The sequence below is a fragment of the Petromyzon marinus genome, chromosome 2 (genome assembly GCF_048934315.1).
Source record: "Petromyzon marinus isolate PM22_M1 ecotype Great Lakes invasive population chromosome 2, UKy_Petmar_22M1.pri1.0, whole genome shotgun sequence".
NCBI lineage: Eukaryota > Metazoa > Chordata > Hyperoartia > Petromyzontiformes > Petromyzontidae > Petromyzon > Petromyzon marinus.
In genome coordinates, this window is record NC_133668.1 from 7,936,463 (window position 1) to 7,957,045 (window position 20,583).

At 50.0% G+C, this 20,583-nt stretch overlaps 1 long non-coding RNA gene across 1 annotated transcript; it reads right to left on the reverse strand.

Annotated features, from left to right (window-relative positions):
- Positions 1–5,470: 5,470 nt before the first annotated feature.
- On the reverse strand, positions 5,471–19,960 carry LOC142925581 (uncharacterized). The gene is made up of 3 exons (XR_012942549.1): positions 19,858–19,960; positions 16,480–16,688; positions 5,471–5,714 (listed from the first exon to the last, which is right to left on the reverse strand). It is a non-coding gene; the product is annotated as an uncharacterized LOC142925581 (long non-coding RNA).
- Between the last annotated feature and the right edge of the window lie 623 nt (positions 19,961–20,583).

Consider the following 20,583-nt stretch of genomic DNA (forward strand, 5'->3'; position numbering starts at 1 on the left):
AAGCGCATGATGGGCGAGTCAGTGCATGATGTGTGAATGAGTCAGTGCATGATGTGTGAGAAAGTCAGTGTCGGCTCCCTTTGCTCGCGCCGTCGCCCCCTCCCGACTCCGTCGGCCCCCCCCCGGCTCCGTCGGCCCCCCCCCCCCGGCTCCCCCGGCCCCGTCGGCTCCCCCGGCTCCGTCGGCTCCCTCGGCTCCATCGGCTCCTTCCGTCGGCTCCCTCGGCCCCCTGACAAACGGCCCCCACCAGCCGCTGCTGGGAGCGTGGGCCGGGAGCGCCCCGGGAGCTCGCGCGCCTCAGGCGGCCATCTTGTCGAGCCGCCGATGCATCCGCCAGGACAGTACCCGCCTGAATCCCAACCGGCGCATGCCCCGCATTAAGTACTTGTAGGAACGGCGTCTGCTTGGCGGACACAATCGTCATAGCCCCCACTAGGGAAGGAGATCGCGACATGGTGTTAGAACGGGTCAGCAGGATCCCCTCCTCCGGCCCCGGTGAAGGCAACTCTTTGCGCAATCGAAAAGTTCACGAAGAGCAACCGTTGTCTCGATGGTAGTTCAATACACCCCTGATCGATGAGATTTTTCAAGGGCACCCTGCCTAGAAAATCGGTGCCCAGCAAACAGGGTACAGCCAATGTCCGTGAGACCAATATCTGTCCTTCCAAACAGATTTCTCCAATTTGGCCAACATCTGACCCATAATGCCCAGACTCCCCCCGTTTGCCACCACACAAGCGCTCTCCACGGGGGTAAGAGGATCGGATGGCGAAAGCAACGTGCAGAACACAGCCTCGGAGACCATAGTCGCAACGTCCCCTGTGTCTATCAAGAGACGAACCTGGATCCCCTGAATTAGCCCCACAACTGTAGAGGAACCCGCCACGGCGCCCACTAAGCGATGAGCCAGTGCATTCCACTGCTCGACGCTGCGCGGCCAACACGCTAACAACCCCGCACCCTGTTTCTGAGTTGCGACAGGATGAGATTCCACAGGATGAGTCCGCTCGCGACCTATGCTAGATGGATGATGGGATAAAAATGGGCGTGTGTCTGATGCATCCGGACTCGCCTGTATATTGTGGGAGGAGGAGACGTTGAAGCCGGAGGATGGACGTGGCGGGAATCCTCCGGTCCCCGCGGCGGCAGTCGACGGCGATGTGGCCCAGGCAGCCGCACCTGTAGCAGGTACGGTAAGGACGCCCAGGCAGCTGGCTCAGCCTGAGGCGCCATTCCGATGCAGACGGGCACCGTCCAATGCTCCTTTCCTCCATTCCCCATGCAAAGGAGGCACATGCCTGCTCATCCACGACCGGCTCGATTGCGCTGGCCGTCACCGCCGGCCAATCTTTGAGGTTAAGGTGCGCTTGGATGCTGCGGGTAACCTGCAGAGAAGTCAAGTCATCCTCCTCAGCCACCACGAGAGTGACCCCCAACTCCCGGGCCAAGGCGAGGGAATCCAAGGCGACTCTGTCCATGCAAGGGAAAGCCGCATGTCCCAAGGCGAGGAGAGCATTGCGGTACGCCAACGGCGTCTCGTTCTCACCCCATCACCGCAGCCGGAATCTCCTTCGAACATTTGATGGGGGATCAAAAATAGTGGCCATCTTGGTGTAGGCGCGCGCGAGGGTCGCTCTATCTGACTCGGGGATGGCGAAAAAGGCGGCTAATGAGTCGTCATCAAGGGCCGTGGCAAGAGCTTGCAGCATCTCCTGGGATGTCCATCCCACCGTGATGTAGGCGGCCTCGAATCGACGATGAAAAGCCATCAAAATCTCCTCCGGCAGCAATGAACTGACGCACTGGTGGCAGCCGTCGGGACTTGGGAAAGACTTGGAAGTCGGCGGCTGCTGCTGCGGCGCAGTCTGATCGCATGAAATGGCGGACTTGTGGAGCGTGGCTGCAACCTCCGAAATGGTGGGAAGGTCCAGCGATCCCGTCGCCTTGGTCATGACAGCGGCGGGAAGCGTGTCTTGGCATCCAGTGGTCGTCGCAGCCATCATCCGCTGGAACAGATGAGCGGCGGCCGACAGCAACCTCCCCAGGTGACCGGCGATGTCCAGCCAGCTCTGCGGAGGAAGTGGCTGGGCTGGACTCGCCATGCACTCCTGCGCCGACTGCAGCACGTCGTCGGAGCGGGCGCTTGGAGCTCCGGCATCTGGAGCTGTGGGAGGGACGACGTCTTGCTCGGCGTGGTCATCATCGGACGACACAGCAGGTTGGCTTCTTCGTTTCATCGCCGACTTGGACATGACGGCAAAGGTTCGTTGGCGCTTCTAACACCAAATGTAGTCTCTTCAAAAATCACTCAGACAGACACGTTGTAACAAGTCACCTGCGTACACTTTGTTAACCTATTCTTGCACCAGTTGTAGGCACTCCTAGAACTATCTACACGGTCACTTAGACCTAACTTCTTCCACTCGTCTCTCTACGTTACACCTCACCTACCTTGCCCTCGGCAGCTCTGCTCCCAGCGACTCAGCACACAGCTTATTCTCAACACAGAGGCTTGCACACAGCGACTCAGCAGCTTCTGCACAGCCGAAACCGAAAGTAAACCGAAGGTTAAAATTTGACTTTCGGCCGAAACCGAAAGTATGCCGAAAGTGGACATCTGCCAACTGACGGCGCCGAAACCGATTATCGGTCGGCCTCTAATAAAAATGCTGAAAATATAAATGATGAAAAGCAAGCAAAATCTTACGACAAATGTTTATGACGTATTAATCACAAATGCCTCCGTTACAAATAATAATAATAATTAGCAAGGCCTTTATCAATCCACTGCTGGATGAAAAGGCCTTCACCACGCTGTGTTTCGTCATCGGAGTTTGCTCACCATACTTCACCGCGCTGGTCAGTGTGGGTTGGCGAAGTGACACGAGGTTGGGGCGGGAGGCGGGGGGAGGAGGGGGTGAGAGGGAGGCGAAGCGGGGGCGGGGGGTGATGGTGGCCGGTTCACATCTCACTCACAAACTCCCGTGAGCCGTGGCCAGGTTCACAGTGCAGCGTGCTAATGCGGTATGAATTGACCTTTTGATTTACAGCTTTCGTGACTGCAGGGATTCATATTCTTGGTTCGTTCGGTAAAGTCACGTAGAAGGGAAACAATAAAATAATAAAAATATATAAAATAATTTTTATTCTGTTTAACTGTGGGTGTAGATCGGTTCTACGCTATGCGGCAGCCGGTGCAGTCTGCATTGCTAATGGGCTATGGAGGAAACGGCGTTCACTCTTCATTGAAGTCCACTCAACGCCGTATTCCTCACAGCGTTGGCTCATCATCAGGCCCCGCGGTTGCAAGGTGCCGTCTCCTAACTGTTATCCACTCTCTCTCTCATCTGGCGTTTCTATTTATGTGCCATGAAGAAGGGCCAGTACCCGAAACGTCGCCTATTATATGCATTTGAATAAACAAATGCATTTTAAGACCACGGTGTTATTGATGAACACGTTAGTTGGTCACGTGGTTGTTCACCGCGTGTTACTCGCTGATGCAATACAGCGGCTTTGCAGTCATTAACGAGGTAACGCATATTTAATTAACGAGGTAACGCATGTTTTAATTTAAAGCTTTCGTGACTGCAGGGATTCATATTCTTGGTTCTTTCGGTTAAGTCACGTAGAAGGGAAACAGTGAGAATTTTATTGTTTTATATTTTTATTATTTTATTGTTCCCTTTACACGTGACTTTACCGAAAGAACCAAGAATATGAGGTAACGCATCTTTAATCTCCTCTGAAGGTAAGCGCCGTCCCGTTTTTTATTTATTTACACGGCGCAGATTAATGCCCGCACTTCTTGACTGTCCTCGGCATTCAATATGTTTTGTTCATATTAACACCAATCAGCTCTGTGTAATATTGCGCACAGAAAAGCTCTGATTACCTCCCCATCGCTCCCTCTCGCTCACACATTTCTTAGTCACGCGCCAATCGCCCGGACTGACCAACCACCAACGTCGCCTGCTAAATGTGTTCATTTGTCGGTTTAACATTTCGCGTTGAGCCGGTTGCGTTTCCGGTGCTGGCTACTCCGCGCGTGGCTGCCCTGCACCCAGCCACTCTGGGAATCGCAGCAGCGAGGGTTTGGTAGATCATCCCGGCACACAGGTGTCGTGAAATTCTCTTCCCGGGGCGTCGAGGAGGTGCCATTACGATGGCACCCCAGGAAAGAGGCGGTCCAGCCAGTGGACTAATTTTCATCTGTTTCCACCTGTACTGTGACAGAGTCATGATAACCCCCCCCCGCCGCCCCCCACCTCGCACGCGCGGGTTATTTCCGGGTGCTCCGCTTTTCTGCCGCACGTACAACAACAGCACCGCACACCTCGTCATTGATTGGCTGAGATCGTCTTTAATCATTCAAAAGCCAATGCGTTCGCGGGACCCGCCTGAGCTCAACGTGTGACTCTCCTGGATTCATACGTTGTAATTAACGTAGCAACTTTTGATTTAAAGCTTTCGTGACTGCAGTAATTCATATTCTTAGTTTTTTCGGTAAAGTCACGTTGAAGAGAAACAACAAAAAATATATATAAAACAATAAAAAATTCTCACGACGTTTCGACCATAACTCAAACGGTCATCATCAGGTGTGTCGGTTTGCATAAATTTATTTTGAGAACGGCATATTTATTTATTTATTTATATAAAAATAACGTTTGCGTCACGCGCAACGATTGGCTGTTTGCCAAGACTAGTCCATCTATTTTTTGAAAAGAGGAGGGGGGAGACGAATTTTGTTTTTATGTATGCTGTCTGAAAGGCACTGTAAGCGTGAACAATCAATCAAGAACTGAAATGATAAATCAAATGATAAAGAACTGAAATGATAAATCAAATGATAAATCATTTCAGTTCTTGATTGATTGTTCATGCTTACAGTGCCTTTCAGACAGCATACATAAAAACAAATTTCGTCTCCCCCCTCCTCTTTTCAAAAAATAGATGGACTAGTCCTGGCAAACAGCCAATCGTTGCGCGTGACGCAAACGTTATTTTTATATAAATAAATAAATAAATATGCCGTTCTCAAAATAAATTTATGCAAACCGACACACCTGATGATGACCGTTTGAGTTATGGTCGAAACGTCGTGAGAATTTTTTATTGTTTTATATATATTTTGTTGTTTCTCTTCAACGTGACTTTACCGAAAAAACTAAGAATATAACGTAGCAACGTTATTAAGTTTCGATTTAAAGCTTCCGTGACTGCAAGGATTCACCTTCTTTGGTTCTTTCGGTAAAGTCACCACGTAGAATGAGAATAAAATAATAAATTAATAAAATGAAATACCACAATAAAATTCTCACGACGTTTCGGCCACAACACAAGTGGCCTTCATCAGGTGAAGGGACGAGACTGTCTGGAGGACAGCGCTGGAGCGGTCTGAGCTTGGCTGTGTTCGCTCCAGCGCTGTCCTCCAGACAGTCTCGTCCCTTCACCTGATGAAGGCCACTTGTGTTGTAGCCGAAACGTCGTGAGAATTTTATTGTGTTATTAGAATTTATTAATTAATTATTTTATTCTCATTCTATGTGACTTTAACGAAAGAACCAAAGAAAACGTTATTAAGTTTGAAAGTCCCATCCGCTTGACTCCGTGCAGCCCGCGTGGCCATGCTGCTGCTGCTGCTGCTAGCGCCGCTGCGTTCCCCGTGTGTGGAGGTAGCGGTCGGTGTGATGTCTGACGGCGCAGGGCGTCTGGCAAGAAAACAGAAAGTGGCTCAGACCAAGAGTAATCACTCTTTATCTACCCACGGAGCACCGGCTCAGGTTGAGCGTCCACGTTTTGCTTACGTTGTCGCAGCACGGTAAAGACAGGCCGATAGATAGATTGTGAAGCTCTCGGTTGGCATGCTACTGAGGTCCAACCCCCACACATATGTAGCTTTTGTCGATGCTAAACTCTTTCTGTATTTTACCAGGTAAGGCCCACTAAAGCTATAGAGCTCTTTTTAAGAAGCAACCTGACCACAAATTATGGCTCAACGAGGTGGCGTGTGTGGAATTTTACAGCAGGCAAATACTCAAAATTCGTGTTTCTAAATGTGGAGGGGAAATCTCGGAGGAGGACCCGGAGAAGATTCTACCACGGGGAGAACTCGCAAACTCCAAATTTTACAGCATGCGTCAGGGTCGTTGTCGAACCCACGACCTCCTGCATACCAGGTGAGGTAGTTAACATCTCCTAGCCACCGTGGCAATACGTGCCACGTCGCGTCGCGCACACCGCAGCATAGCAAACGCAGGGCTCGGGGAACCCCCTCCGCCTCCCACAGGCGTCCCACCGTCGCGTTCGTCGAGATTATTTCCCCTGTGCGTCTCTCCGCCGGGGTGAGTTTTTTGTGTCTTTGGGGAGCGGTAATGTAGTGGTTAGCGCGCTGCGCTACGAGACCCGCAAGCCAGAATTAGATTCCCGCTCACGGCCAGCACCAGGGACGATTGTCGGAACTGGTCCGTGGCCTCCGCTAGGTCAACTCAGCCTCAAATGAGTACCTGGTACGATGGGGGTAAGCCAGCAACCCATCCCCTCGTTAGCCGCGTCGCCTTTCATAGGGTGCTCCTCGCTAACAGCACTTGCCTCAACGAGTCTGTCAAGGATGTGCAGGGGATCTTTGCCTCTCAGTGTGTTTGTTTTGTGGCGTGCGCCTTTTCTGTCGAAGCAATGTTGAGCGCCGCGACGCGGGATGCGGAACATCGTGTTCGCTGCCTTGATTAACAGGGCGCCCGCCTGCAGCGCGCCCCAGGGTCATGCGCTCTCGCGTAGCCTGGGCTACGTTAAGGGTCGGTACGTGACCCGGAACGAGGCCCAGTGGGGCCCGCGGGGCCTGAGCGAGCCGCGCAGAGCGAGCCGGTGCGCACGTCTCCTTCTCAGCGCACGCGAATACAGACGAGACAAAGAGCCACCCCCCGATAGTGGTTTAGCAGACTGTTGGAGCAAGCGAGCGCCTATGAAGGCCGGCACGGCGTGCGAGGTGGTTGGTGGCCAGCAACCACGCCCGGCCGCCTTTGTCTCCCCAGGGCTGATATTTACGCACCGCACCAGGTTCTAATTTTATGGGGGCTTTTCAGATGCCAAAACTGTGTTACTAGTGCCGTAGTGGTTAATGTATACTGCGCTATGAGTCCTATGTTTGGCCCTTGAGTTGCATTCATGATCACGGTTAACATACGTTATAGGGCTAGTGTTTTATGAATCGGTCCTGGGTTCCCTCCAGGTTTGATCCAACCCACACTGACCAGCATGGTGCAGTATGCTCAAAGAACAGCTTCACTTTATTATGAATAGCATACAAGTTGTCGGTTTATCGAATATTTTCAAAGATAACGCATTACTTGAAAGAACTATTCATGTAAGAATTTGAGTGATTGATTCATTTTAGTTTACCAAGGGAAATTCCATTGAGACCGCAATTATGATTTAAAAGTAGGCGTGGACTTGTACATATTTTCCTATTAGCTTATAGTCAACATCATGCATACCGTATTACCAACATGTTTTACGCACGTAATACATTTCCACCATTTGTTTTAGTGTGGCGATGCTCCTATCTGACTGCATATTTATTTGAAATAAATCGCTGTTTTTTTTTAGATATATACGTAATCATATAATTTGTCAGAAAAAAAAGAAGCGAAAGCAATTTTCTGCTCAAAGGGGCAACGAGGCCGTTGCTCATCACGTGTTCACAGCCCTGAGCCAGCAGTGGAAATTCCACATTCCCACGGCGCGGGGATCGAGTCAATCCATAGGCCAACCACTGTTGACCTTCCACACGAACAGTGCTCGCTTGATCTCCCCCGCAGGGATGATGGGCTGAGTCAAGACCCCCCCCCCCCCCCCCAAAACCAGGATGTAAACTCGCAATCATCCAAATTGTGAGCCACTCACTCTACCACTGAGTCAGGTGCACATCGTATATAGTAGATGCGCATGGATAGCCACAAAATCGGTGAATTAAAAACAATGACTTATTAGTTGTTTTATTTGAATCCGGATTTGAACTTTGAAGCCCACATTAGATGTCACCAAAACGTCCCTTTATCATCTGAGAAACATAGCAAGGGTACATTCAGCCTTTTCCCTCTCGGTCTCCCACTGAGAGACCGATGCGTGCTTTTATCACCAGCAGACTGGACTACTGTAATTCTCTACTTTCTGCAATTAATTCAGAATGCAGCGGCACGTGTTCTGACGAAAACCAGAAAGAGCACTCACATAACACTCATTTTACGATTCTTGAACTGGCTGCCAGTCAGTCAAATAATTGATTTTACAATTATTCTATTGGTTTTTAAGTCGTTGAATGGTCTGGCGCCTGTATCCATGTCTTCCATGCTTTTAAGATATGAACCAACAAGATCCCTCAGATCCTCTGGTACTGGTCCTTTAGTCGTCCCAAAGACCAGGACTAAAACCTAGGGAGAAGCGGCTTTTAGTGTATAGGGTCCTCACCTGTGGAGCAGCCTGCCAGGGGATCTGAGGGCTTCAAAATCATTAAGCACTTTTAAAATTAATCTTAAAACGTACTTTTTAAAACTGGCTTTTAATTAGGATTTTCTTAACGTGTTCTTTTTTATTATGTCTTTGCTAGAAATTTGTTACAACGTGATTTTGTTTTGCGTACAATTTCACTGTTATTGTTCATGCCTGTGTAAGGACAGTACGGGGTTGATAGAGGGACAGTACGGCTCCCCGAGACCATGGTTACGAATTAACGAAATGGGAAAAGACCGGGTCACGTTAGGGCAATGTGGGACCTAAGAGATTGCTAATGACGATTGAGGGGACAAGCGTTGACACAGTCACGTGAGGGAAAGCACGGGACCCAACGTCTATGAAGTGTAATAAGGGCGGAGATTGACAGGGCCAGGTGTGGTGAGCAAAAGTTCGGGAATAAGGGCGTGGCCGGACCGTGCAAGGGATAAAAGCAGGCGCGAAACGGACCTGGGGGCTGTTGCTGTGGGGAATCGTCGTTGCCATCATCCCCTTGGAATGTGTCACCCTCGTCATCCTGTAGTCATAAGGCTAGAGTTACGTTGTCTCAGAATAAAGTAATCTAAATTACCCACGTGTATATAGTCACTCGTAGTTACTCGTTAAGTTGTCAGCGGACTTTATTCATTATTAATGTCTCTGAGAGCTAGATTACACCTGTAAAGCACTATGTATTGCATTTTCTTGCACGAATAGTGCTTTAGAAATTAAGTTTGATTGATTGACTGGCACCGAGAAGGAAGACCTTTATTGTTACGCCATGTGGCCTACAAATATATATCATTATCACGATCCATGGGGTAGACATACGTTAGGCGTCCACTGCACATTTCGTTATTTGTTTCGAATTTCCTTTGTGTTATGCCAATATGCTCAAGTAGTGCCACATCTTTCTGGCACCCATCTCTTATATTATCGTCAAGCCACTCTCTATGAGGTCTTCCTCTCTTTCTGGTTCCTTCCATTTTTTCAGAATACACTTTTAATTTAACTTTTGTTGTCCATCCTACATGTGTCCAAATCGTGGCAGTTTCCTTCTGATCACTGCCTGCATCATCAGGTTGTCTTCTTCTATGTGCAACCTTTCCCTTACTTCTACGTTGATCACTCTTTGGGTCAAGCTCAGATGCAGTAGCCTTCTGTGGCAAAACATTTCAATTGCCAATATGTTATCTCTGTACAAATACAAATTGAAAGATAATCGTCACAGCCACCAATTGTCAGCATCTTTGTCAATACACTGCTGGATGAAATATTCCACTTGCGTGTTCATATTTAACCACGCTGCTGGTCAGTGCACGTATATAACAGGAGATGGACTCCTAGACCTGTTCAAAGAAATCACTTGCCACTGATCATGGCCAGGAATTGAACTCAATGTGGCCGGATTCACAGCGGAGTGGGATAACCACCGCGCCACTGCTCCACCGATATAAATAAACTAACTTGTTATAATTTTTTATATTTCTTTGGAACCAACCCGTTATTATTTTGCGGCAAGTTTATAAGATCGTTGTCCGTACTGTGTACGGCCCGTGGACACGTGGCGAGTGATCTTTCAGTGACGTACCTGGCGCCACCGCGTGGCCGCCCATACGCGTTACCACGTCCGACCACGCGCGCGCCTAACCTTCACCAATGCCACTGCAACCCTAAGGATGATATGATGATGACGATGAAGTTTGGAAAGCCGAATGGGGGTTCAGAAGAAGTCACAAACAAGCCGCTCCTCGTGAACGGCCAGACGACGTGGGGTATCCCTGCAGCAAGCAGCACCAACACCACCACCACCACCAAGAGTAGAACATCGAAAACTCTCCGGCAGCGTGCGGTGAGTGTGGTCACCACCCAGAACAGAACCATGGAACACGTGCTGCATAGGCTCATTGCTACATGTTTCGCACACCCCATCAGCAAGGTTGGCAACGTGCGGTGCGAAAGAAGTTTATACATGCATATAGTGCCCGATTCACAGATTCGAAAGAGGCATAATCACAGCTTCGAATAATGCACCAACTCCGCTGATCCTGACTCTGCAACCAGCATGCTCATTAATCACCTGAATATAAAATTATAGCTGTTGCTTCAACATCACCATCAGCCAAACGAATCCAAATATTCAACCGGACGTTTATGCGACCAGGAGCGCACCCCCCCCCCCCCACGCACATATATCAACTTTAAATTACACGAAATACATGAACAGAACAATATGTGCGAGCCTCGCTCCCATGTCTCTCTGTCGACATAAAAAAATAAAAGTATATATTTTTCATAACACATTCCATCGGCCACAGGGGCCTCTTGTGAGCGCCTTCTTGCAAATCGCCGGGAGCCACAAACCCTGGCTGGAGTTGGTGAATAACGGCCTCATTAAGCGTCGCCGCGGGTGATGAAACTCGAATGAAAATCTCAAAACTTCCACCAGCCCAGCACTCAAACCTCACAGACAAGACGATGACGTCAATGATGATGACGATGATGGCAATGAGTACTAATTGAATCAATGGTATCTGCCTCTCATAACGTACAAGTGTGTGCATATATGTATATGTCAGGGCTCATTAACGTTGCAACAGAAGGCGTGATACGTGGGCTATTCCCGCCTCTGGGAAAAATTAAATGAAAACTACCGTGGAACAGGTGAGGCTATTGGCCTTCAATATCAGTGTCTAATTATCAGCGTTAAACTACAGCTAGAAACCACAGCCGTTTGATTGTGGATCGAGCGGTAAACTGGGAAGATAAAGGCGCAGCCCCACAATTGATCGCTCACTCCACTGCTGAAGTAGCTCCCAGGGCGTGGAGCGAAACGTCGGACATCATGTCGATCAACACTCGCGACAACCCGTAAGCGCATCGGAGAGCCGTGCTATTTAGATCAATGTATTTTGTGTGTGTGTGTAAAACAAATGCCTATAGTATTGCACAACGTATTCCGTTTCAAAAAATCGAATCCTTGTAGAATGTTACAATGGACACGTTTGCTAAATGAGTCCTCCTCTGTCCACCGAGCGGTATCAGAAATTTGAACATTTATTTATCCTGGTGAAATCCAAAGAGCTACTAAGCTCTTTTTCACACATGTCCAGTATCAATGGGGATCCCACAAGTTTTCATAGATCGACAGGTTGCGTGCGGTGGGATAAAGTGTGGGTTCTTTCGACCTCTTCCGAGACGTCAGGCGAGCGGGAAGAGTAGGCCAACTTACTCTTTAGATGGGCTCTCTCTAGCGTTCAGAGCTCCATCTCGTTATGGCTCTTCCGTCAGTAGTGGCGTGAGCAAGCGAATTTCATCGCTGTACCGTTATCTGTTTTACCTCTTGCCAAAGGCGAACGAGCGCTCTCCTTATGTGAAATTCCGGGGTTTGGGGGGGGGGGTGTTTGGAAGAGGAAAGGAGTTAGGGGTGGAGGGGGGGGGAATTTTTTTGAGCGGATATCACCACCCCACTGGGAGCCGCGCGGTATTCGTGAAGTTGTTGCGTCAGAGTGAATTCAACTTGTTTTCCTCCACGCTGCGTCATGTGGAACTAGCTTACACGCGCGCTGCGTCACGTGGAACACGCGCACACGCGCGCTGCGTCACGTGGAACACGCGCACACGCGCGCTGCGTCACGTGGAACACGCGCACACGCGCGCTGCGTCACGTGGAACACGCGCACACGCGCGCTGCGTCACGTGGAACACGCGCACACGCGCGCTGCGTCACGTGGAACACGCGCACACGCGCGCTGCGTCACGTGGAACACGCGCACACGCGCGCTGCGTCACGTGGAACACGCGCACCGAGATCTCAAGGTTAATTTGAATGGGCTCGTTTGCACGCGGACAGCGTTTAATTGTTACAATGCGTCGGCATTGGGCCGTGTTCAACAATTATCGGGCGCGTGCAGCGTGAAACAAGTTCATGTTCACGTGAATCGGGAGTAAACTTGTAAACGCGTCCAGACGGATCACGGTTTAGTTGCGATGGCCGGAGTTTGGGAAACTCCGGAATATAATGAACATCAATGCATCGTGTATATCAATGTACTGTATCGTGTATATCAATGTACTGTATCGTGTATATCAATGTAATGTGTGTATCAATGTATACCGTATTTGAATGGAATGTGTCTACCGATGTATATCGTGTATCAAAATGAAGCGTATATCAAAGCAATCATGTACACCATGGAAATAAACGCCGTTTTGGCCCGTGTTATAAAACACATCTCCGAGGGCCGTGGATTTCTTTAAAAACAAGCTGACGCGCCCGCTGTGACGATGAGTGGATTTTAGTTGTGCCGATGTCTCCCCGCGAGGGGTTGGGGGGGGGGGGAGGTCCCTGAGACATTTTGCGGCACTTCAGTTCGCGGGTCGACGATCGAAGTGAGGCCCGCGACGCTCCAAAGGAACGGCGCCAGCCCCCCGCGATCGCCCCCGCCCCTCCCTCCTCTCAAACAAATAATTCGAGACGTGCCGGTGTAGGGCAGACCAGAGCAGTTCGCCGCGAATGCCGTCGCGAGATTGTCACACGTTTGGCGCAACGGTCCGTCACCGATTATGCGCGATGAGTGAGTGAGCGTGGTTTCCGAAAGAGAAGAACTCTCTCTCTCCCTCTCTCTCTCTCCACGTGTTCACCTTCTGAAGCGCTCGTTCGTCACCGTGGCGTGCGCGATGAACACCACCACCACCACGACGTGACTTTTCTTTCGTGTTGTGCGCGGTGCATTTAGCGCCACAGCGCGTGGATTTGTAGCGTTAATTTTCATTTGTTTGCCGGTAACTTTGTGTATTTCATATCGAAATCGCCTCCAGTGCTGTTGCTGCTGGCGGCAATAAAAAGTTGTTTTAAAAGTCAAAGTCTCTCCTTTGCGCGCCACCCGTTGGGCATCGAAATACTTTCCCATTCACGCAGGTAACAAGGACAAAGTTCACCCCGTGGTGGCCAGTACCACTCCCCCAACCGCCTTTGTCTCTCGAGTGGGGATGTTTACTGGACACCGCACCTGGTACTCAATTAAGTCCGAGTGAATCTAGGGGAGGCCCAGCACCGGTTCACATAACCGTCGCTGGTGTTGTTGGCCGTGAGCGGGAATCGAACTCGGGCCTCTGCCGAATTTGTAGCGCAGCGCGCTAAGTGCTTGGAAATCCTGCTCCACACGCAGGTACAAACACAACGATGCCCCGTGTCGCCTGCAATAGACTGTTGGAGCAAGTGCTGTTGGCGAACACCTATGAACCCCGGAACGGCTCACGAGGGGGTGGGTGGCAATCACCACGCCCGACCGCCTTTGTCTCCCCAGTGGCGATGCTTTTACACACCGCACCAGGTACTCAAATGAGGCTAAGTTGATGTAGGGGAAGGATGCGGGGGGGGGGGGGGGGTCCAGGATCGGTTCAGACAATTGTTATTGCTGTTGTTGGCCTTGAGCGGCAATCGAACTCCGGCCTCTCCCGAGTTCGTAGCGCAGAGCGCTGAGTGCTTACGAAACCGCTCCACGCACAGGTGCACGCACACACACGCGCGCGCACGCACAGACACGCTCATGTGTCCCAGAGAAATGCCATCGGGTCAGGCGGGTGCTAGAGGCGGGCGCGCCCGTGGCCATCACTTCACAGCTAATTGACGCACAGCCGAGGAAGTCTAAAAGGTTGCTGTGCATCTTTGAGGGGGTGGGGCGCTATCCGTGAGTCTCTGCCGCCTCCCTCCCACCCCCGCTGAGTCGGACGATGCCGGCCACAGTCGCTTTCGATATCCGCGGTGTTCGCCGACGATGGCTCATCGGTCCGACGCGCTCGGCGATTTGTTCTGCAGCCAGACAGGAAGGCAGAGGAAGCGTAGCCTCGTCCGCATTACGGCCACGTAGGTTAGTGGCCCGCAAAAAAAGAAAATCACATCCTCGGCGCAGACGCACTTTGGAAATTGCGGGTGTCTGCCGAGTAGCGAGGGTGTAGTTGGCATTTACGCAAAGCGGTTGGGAAGCAGTTTCTGACTGCGTGTTGATTGTGCGTGTGTGTTGGCTGTGTGTGTGTTATCATTGTGTGTATGTATGTATGTATGCTGACGGCATGTGTAAGCGTGTTTGGGTTGCGCGTGTGTGTTGACCGTGCGTGTGTGCTGTGCGAGTGTGTGATGCGTGCTGACTGAAGTTGAGTGTGTGTGATAATTGTATGGAGCGGTAGCGTAGCGGTTAGCGCTTTGCGCTACGAATCCGCTGACCCGAGTTCGATTTCTGTTAACGGTCAACACCAGTGGCGATGATCTCAACCGATCCTGCACCTCCCCGAGGTCGACTTCGCCACGTATGAGTACCTGGTGCGATGTATAAACATCGCCACGAGGGAGGCAAAGTCGGCCGTGCGTTTTGCTGACCACTTAACCCCTCGTGTGCCATGCCGGCCGGCCTTCACAGGTGTTCGCAAACAGTACTTTCCCCAAAAGTCTATTATGGCTAAAACGGGCGATCTTTGTGCGCGTGTTCCTGTGTGCGCGCGTGCGTGTTCCTGACCCCGTGAATGTGTGTGTGAGATGTCCAGACAACACTTCGTAGGTGTCTCTTGGCCATATCCTCAACAAAAATCCTCGACAACATCCAAAGGGATCGCGCTGTCCCGTCCCCCACACACTTATGTAGAAGAAACGACCGCACCGTCATCACCATCAGCACCACCACCATCATCATCAGCACCACCATCATCATCACCATCAGCACCACGACCATCATCACCATCAGCACCACGACCATAATCATCAGCACCACCATCATCATCATCATCGCCATCAGCACCACCACCACCAACATCATCAGCACCACTACCATCATCATCACCATCAGCACCACCACCATCATCACCATCAGCACCACGACCATAATCATCACCATCAGCACCACCATCATCATCATCAGTACCATCATCATCATCACCATCAGCACCACCACCATCATCACCATCAGCACCACCACCATCATCACCATTAGCACCACCACCACCATCATCACCATCAGCACCACGACCATCATCACCATCATCACCATCAGCACCACCACGACCAACATCATCAGCACCACTACCATCATCATCACCATCAGTACCATCATCATCACCATCAGCACCACCACCATCATCACCATCAGCACCACCACCATCATCACCATCAGCACCACCACCATCATCATCATCATCAGTACCATCATCATCATCACCATCAGCACCACCACCATCATCACCATCAGCACCACCACCATCATCACCATTAGCACCATCAGCACCACCACCATCATCACCATCAGCACCACGACCATCATCATCAGCACCACCATCATCATCATCATCGCCATCAGCACCACCACCACCAACATCATCAGCACCACTACCATCATCATCACCATCAGCACCACCATCATCATCATCAGTACCATCATCATCATCACCATCAGCACCACCACCATCATCACCATCAGCACCACCACCATCATCACCATTAGCACCACCACCACCATCATCATCACCATCAGCACCACCACCATCATCATCAGCACCACCATCATCATCACCATCAGCACCACCACCACCACCATCATCACCATCATCATCAGCACCACCATCATCATCACCATCAGCACCACCACCACCACCATCATCACCATCAGCACCACCACTACCACCATCATCATATCCAGCTGGAAACACTTGGGTGTGGGGGGAGGGGGGAGCCTCTCCAAGGGAGAAACGAGAGGACGGATAGCCAGACGATGCTATCTGACTGCAATAGCTGACTCTCCCCTTAAAGCGTTGACACTCGCACGCTGTGTTTTTTTTTGGGGGGGGGGGGGTTAAATGTCCGGCGCAATGAAGCACGATTGGGAACGCGCGTGCGTGTGGCGCGACTCGGCTGAGAAGCTGCCCACCCAGGGCTTGAAGTCACAGCAGCAGCCCACACTACACACGTGTGTGTGTGTGTGGTGTCCACTTTTTTCTTACCGACGTATGATTAATGAGCGCTCGGCTGAAAGACACTTTATGTCATTTCCCACCCAGCCCCTTCCAAACTCGAACTTTTCCATGGCTCTGGTTTCTTTCTGCTGGGCGGGAGAGCGAGGGCGTTTCCTTCCTTTCATTTCCACGTTCTGGACGCGATCGACCTTCTCCTTTGCGCACAGAGCGACGCCCTTCTTCAAACGTTCGCATTCCTGAAATAAAACATAATATATGTAGTTTGGGTTCATAACATTTTTTAAAAAGAAAAATCCGTAAGTGCAAATAAAAAAAAATATATGTCTTACGGGTACAATGATTTAGTGTGCACTGAACTGTAAAAGTGTAGGATATTTACGTGTGTGTGGAATACGTCAAACACGTACTACAGGTGTTGCTGCACGTAACTCAGGTGGCTGGTTTCGTCGGGAAATGCGTTAACAACATAGATTCAAACAGAAAACAATTAATCAACACGCTAATCGATAACACTGCGGCCATTAAACGAAAGAATACAATAGGTGACGTTTTGGGCAAAGGGGCTTCTTCAGATACGTTGGGCATGATGTAAATATAAATATCCGGCATGATTTCTAACGACACATCTATAGTTTATTCACAACAGGGGAGCGAATGTTATGAAAGCGATATCTCCATGGATTACAGAGGTAGAGTGTTGCAATATTTACTAAGCCCAACAAATAAGGACTTGGATGGCTTTGTTTGATCTACAATTACGATATTCCTTACTATTTTTATGCGTATATATTGACGGGTCGCTACTATTTCATGAATACATAAGCTCATTAATGTGTACCGCGCGACATTAATTTTTAGTCTTAAATAAATGTTACGTCTCGTTATAACATTTCTACAAATTTGCTTTCTCGTAAACGCGAAGAACAACACCGCGTGCAGTTGCTCTATGAACATCCCCGCGGGTTTTTGTTCGCCGTAGACTTGAGAGCAGAGCGCCTCGGAATGTCACGTCAGTGGCTGGGCACAATGCATAATGCCGCTGATTATGACCACATACTAATTCAGCGCGATCCAAACGCCGCGCCGCTGCGTATTGATTAATGAGCGCAATAATCTGAAATCCAATCCCCAGCGCGTCGAGTTCCCACCCTGAGGTTGCACGAGTCGAGAGGTGAGGGGGGGTGGGGGATGGGCGGTGGGTGGGTGGGTGGAAAGCCCTACGGAGTTGGTTTTGGCATTTACATTTACAGCAAAATTCACTGCTGGATGATGGGGAGCCTCGCCATACTTCACCAAGCTGGACAGCCCGTTTCAATCCACTGCTGGGTGACGAGGACCTGGCCATACTTCATCACGCCGGTGGAGGGGAGTACATAACAGCAGTGGATTTTGCTACACTGCCCTCTGCTGCCCACAGCGCCGACTGCACATATGGTTTCGTGCCAAGTGGTCACCAAATCCAGGCGAAATTCTGCTTAGCTTGCGAGGTCTAACGGGATCAAATCATCCAGGCATGTGTACAGTTTGGGGGTTGGGGGGGGGGTGGATGTTGACTTTGAGAAATAAATACTTCGTTAAGCCCGCACAACCTTTGCAAGCGCGGTATTTCGTCTCAAGGGGTTTTCCCAGCGGAAATATATTTTTCGTAAAGAAATCTTAAATAAAAAAAGCCGTAGAGTTGTACGGGGTTGTTGCTGGCCACTAGATGGAGGTGTTCCCCCATAGGTTACGCGGTTATCGCCTGTAAAGAGTGCGGGCTTGAATTGGGCGTTGAGCGAGAGAACCCATATTTTTTAGTGGAGTGCCCTTGCCAATAACGGCTGGCATTTGTTGTCAAACAAAGCCCGACTCTGCTGGTGACACACCCGGATGGTCGAAACCGGTCCCGGGCTTGCTCGTTAAGACGCGTGCTACCTGACAAACAGTTGCTCTGGGAATACTACAGCCAAAAATGGGCTGCGCTGCCCTCTGCTGCTCATTGCGGGTCACCCATCCATTGACGAGCTCAGCCTGAGTGCCTGCCGGGCTGGCACGAGCTCCGGCCGAGATGCGGCGCACTCCGGGTTGATTTAGCCGAACGAGGACGACGGAAACGCCACCGTCGACCGTCACGCACTGCGGAACAACTCCCCAGTAAGCGTAAAAAAAAACCGTCGGGCCAACGTTGGTCCAACGGTTCCAACCGCATACCAACGTTGGCCCAACGTTGGTATGTTTACTTAGTCTCAAGCACTGGCAGATGGGCAAGGTATTGTATTTTGAAACGCTGCAGGGTAGGTGACACGCGATGTTTGTCTGTGCTCCATGATGCGGTGACGCCGCGCGGGTGTTTATTTGTATTGGGGGAATCCGATGAGCTATCAAGCTCTTTTTCACAGATGTCCGGTAGGGGCGGGTCAAAACGTCCCAACAACAGAGTATAGGAAAGGTAAACAAACAATGAAACGGGGCCAGGAGCCTGAATCCCTCTGGCCCCTGGTGCAGTTGCACCGCCGGCACCACCCGATAGCCACGCCACCACCAGCCTGGTGCGTTCCTCCACGGCGCTACTAACAACCCGGGTTTACTTGGAGGCGACAGTGCTTTTACCCGAACAGCGGCAATTGTTTATAGATGATGATGATGATTATATTTGTAATGAGTTGTTAAATAATTGTAATCTAATATTTGTTTGTTTATATGAGAATATTCATTCCGCTTTGGGATGGATTCACATTTGGACTTAACCGGTGGAGAAATACCAGATTGGCAATTGTTGCCGCGGCAATGGCGATACTGCCAAGTTTCACCAAAAATCGGACGAAATTCAACATCCGTCAAGGTGTCAATCTCTTCATTTATGTAAGAAAACCCACTGTGATTAACAGTCAACATTACACCACTAACGTGCGGACGCATCTCTATGATGCACGTGTAGCATTGATGAATGGTTTATATCACGACAGTACCATCACGGGGTCAAAATACAAAATAGAGGGGTTTTTTTTTAGTTAGATCGTGTTAATATAAATGTGTCGTTAACCCACCACCACCTGACGCAGCCAATTAGTAAGGTTTGTCACGTAAACGAAACGTGCCAATTAGTCAGCACTTCAGCACAGCGGTGTGTTGGAGAGTAAACGCAACGACATTTAACAATTTGAGTATGACAGTTTCCCTGGTGATTACGACCAGCTTCCTCAGGCGATTTGGCACAATTGTGAAGTCTTCCTCGTTTCGGTTGTAAATAGATCTAACCGAAATAACGAACATTCGTGATGGATAATATTGGTCACGAGAGCCGACTTCCTCCGTGTTAACCCCGATCAAAATGACAAAACTAAGTGGCAGACGAGAGGAATCTTTTTTGAAAAAAAAAAACCCCGAACAAGACTAAACTGAATTTCATCATGAAAAGCAACTTACCAGTGTGCATGTATGAATTTCCAGTTGCGCCTCATTTGCTGCAATCAGGCACAAAGACCAAGTCTCAGATGCACGAAGTCATGAGTTATGAGGGCCGCGCGCGTTATCGGGCCAGGCAACCGCTGGGGAAGGCGGGGGGGGGGGGAGTTACTGTGGGGGGCTGTTTGGGAGAGAGATGTTATTTAAAACTCTCGGCATTTGCGCACGGGTCTGTGCCGTGTCCAGGGCGTTCGGGTGAAATGGTTGGGCCAGGGCAGTGGCAGAGGAGTTAAAAATTATAAACTCTGCTTTGGCGTCCTTTGTTCTGGTTAGGTTCATAAACTCTTGCCTGTCACGGCCAATAAATACTCGTGGGTCCTGGGGGGGGGGGGGGGGGGTGTCCGTAATAATAACATAATTATAAATAATTAATGTAGATCTTTACCCAGTAAAACCTCACCGAGTCTCTCTGTGTGCGTCTGTGGGTATTTAAAAAAAATATATTTGTTTTAAGAAGTTATGTTTTAGGATGTTAGGTTCTGTTCCTTTTGAGTTTTTTTTTTAACATCGTGTGCGAGAAAATCGGTGAACTTTTGAGACGAAGCGCACATGCACGCGGTGATGAGCCTGCTCGCTCCACTGCCCGATATCGGCACCTTCATCCTCAGAGGCCTGCCCAGAAATACCGCTGAAGAGAAAACGCATTTCTATGGAACTGCCTTTTTGTGTTTAGTTCATTGTCCTTGA